The sequence below is a fragment of the Rhagoletis pomonella genome, unplaced genomic scaffold, assembly GCF_013731165.1.
Source record: "Rhagoletis pomonella isolate Grant_MI unplaced genomic scaffold, Rhpom_1.0 Rhpom_scaffold_00155, whole genome shotgun sequence".
Classification (NCBI taxonomy): domain Eukaryota; kingdom Metazoa; phylum Arthropoda; class Insecta; order Diptera; family Tephritidae; genus Rhagoletis; species Rhagoletis pomonella.
This window is the reverse complement of record NW_023458709.1, coordinates 28,060-30,843: the sequence shown is the minus strand read 5'-3', so window position 1 is coordinate 30,843 and position 2,784 is coordinate 28,060. Positions and strand designations below refer to the sequence as shown.

General features: G+C 36.6%; 1 long non-coding RNA gene across 1 annotated transcript in view; it reads left to right on the top strand.

The window, feature by feature from the left end:
* Positions 1-2,784, top strand: part of LOC118750167 — a 10,384-nt gene that overhangs the window by 6,059 nt on the left and 1,541 nt on the right. The window lies entirely within an intron of this gene.

Genomic DNA, 2,784 nt, shown 5'->3' with positions numbered 1-2,784 from the left:
CTATTTAAATAGTAGAGCTCGCTTGAAATATGTACATGAAGATGTATGGAGGTGCGCACACTACACCAACTTAATCGCCCCGACCAATTAGTTGTGGTGCAATGGAAAGACTAGCAAGCCCAACTAAATCGGATGGATCTAAAACATTTTAAACAAGAAATATTGCAGTCACATTTTCGTTTTTAGGATTTTTATTCATGTGATTACCAGTGGCAAGAATGTATGTATTAAATACGTATCTTCTATATATATAAAAATGGTGTGAAAAATGTATAGTCACTCATCAATTGAGAACGGTTGGGCCGATTTGGCTAAATTTTTTTTTTTAGTTGTTCGTTATTGCCAGGAGACGGTTTTTACGGAAGAAAATTTTGGGGAAACCTTCGGGGAAAGTCGGGAAATTGGAAAAATCGACAATTGAATTTTTTGTATGGAATTTTTTGTACAATTCCTTCGGAATGGCTTTCGAATAGAAAAATAGAAAATTCTAAGTGGAAAACTCGGATAAATCCGGAAGAACGCGAAAAATTTGAATTTTTTCGACGAAATTGTGCATTTTCGCAAGATTTGATGATTTTGGACGATGTAAAGGTGGAAAATTTCTGATAATTGTGGAATTTATTGTGAGCATGAATCAATTGGGAACAATTTTCTCCTATGTTTCATAAGCGATACGAATGGTTGCTGCTTTTTTGGAAAGGTGTTTAGAAGGAGGAGTGTACAAAGTTTTAATTTTTCGGATAGGTGGCGCAGGGGTCGATCTACGCTAAAAAAATGCATTTGGTACATAGGTAGCCTTTTGCCTAGATTAGCATATAGGATCCATTTTTTCCGTTAAGTTGGCCAGGGACCGATCTATTCGAAAAAGTCTTATTTATAGTCCGATTTGCTTGAAATATGGCACGTAGGTAGCTTTTTGTCTGGGTTAACATATAGGATACTTTTTTTTTCTGATAGGTGGAGCAGGGACCGATCTGTTGCAAAAAATCTTATTTATGGTCCGATTTGATGAAATTCGATACCCGTATTATAGATATGCGTAGAATAGAATTGAGTCATTGTTTTACAGTTCGAAAAGTGTTTGTGCGTATTGGCTATTTAACAATACTTATTACACAGGCCAACAAAAATAGCAAAAAAATTTTATGCAGCAAATGTTAGCGCTATTTCTGACGTACGCATAAAATTTCCATCAGCTCCAGATTTTAAGAAAAACGAGGTCAAAGTGTCAAAAAATCGCCATTTTTGCAATATTTGAGAAACTCTAGGAAAGAAACAAAGGGTGGTAGAACCTCCCACTTAGGCTTAGATTAAAGCAAAAAATCTCGACTACTATCCCTGCAAATTCCTGCACATTTGCTTGATGGTCACTTATAGCCATTGGTTGGACAGGAATAACTGATTTTGGAAAGTTTGAGTACCTACCGCAATTAAGCAAAAGGTGTTAGAACCTCCCACTTAGGCTTGAATTAAGGCTTGGACTTCTGACTCCAATCCCTGAAAATACTATTCCTGCACCTTGACCCTAAGGTCACCTATAGTTATTTGTTGAACAGCTAACAGTCATTTTTACACTTTTTTTTTCAATTGCATAATTTTCATAACCCTTAATAAGTAGAACTCTCCTTTCTGTGTTGTAGGAAAAGAACGGCGGAAGTATATTTGCTCAGAACTTCTCTTTGCGTAGGCGGCCTTCGGCCGCGCTTAGGGATTATAACCCTTACTAAGTAGAACTCTCCTTTCTGCGTTATAGGAAAAGAAGGGCGGAAGTATTTTTGGCTTTTTAGAACTTCTCTCTGCGTAAAAGGAAATGAGTATAGGTGCCATCACGGCAAGGTGCAGGAATAGTATTTTCAGGGATAGTGGTGTAGTTCTAGCTTTAACTCAAGCCTAAGTGGCAGGTTCTATCACCTTTTGTTTCCTTGCTAGAGCTTCTCAAATATTGCAAAAACACGATTTTTTGACACTTTCACCACGTTTTCTCAAAATCTTGAGATGATGGAAACTTTGTACTTACGGATTCGTAATCAGCACAAAAAAGTCTATTAAAAACAGTTTTAACATTTGCCGCATCAAAATCGGTGTTGCCCTGTGTTACCGACACTAATTATATAATGAGAATCTCCCTCTTTTTATAAGAGGTGATCTCGAGAACGGCTTTACCAAAATTTGGACACCTTCTGCAGACTTTCGATATATTAAGGGAGAGTGGCATCACCCATACATATCGAAATTTGTATTGCGTATATCTCTGGAAATATATGTAGTAGTGTCCCGGAAATTGGTATAGAGATTTTGGTGCTACTGGAAAGGGGGGCGTGGCGCTTTCCAAACATATTGAAACTTTTATCTATCTGTAAACATATGTGTACACCCAGAATACAGTGTTTTTTTCTTTTTCATAATACATTTTTTTGTTAATTTTTTATAAAATATAGTTCATTTTGCACCAAATGGCACCAAATTCGCAGTTTTGTAGTTTACTCAATTTCAATATAAAGTGCAAGTTTTAAATGGCTATAAGTTACCGCTGATTTTTCAGATTTTTTTTTTCTGATGATGTTGCGCATTTTCTCCGTATAACGAATGCGTGATAGTTTTTTTGTATGGGCGAAAATGCCGAAAAGTGTCAGTATGTAAAATACTTATTCTGGTGGGTGGACTCCCCCTAAACGACCGAAACAGTTTTAATGGCATTTTTTTGTGTTTGAGTAGGTCCCTGTATAGTTTAAGTTCACTAATTAAAGCGCCAGGTGGCGCTGGAGTCGAGTTATTACTCAAAAT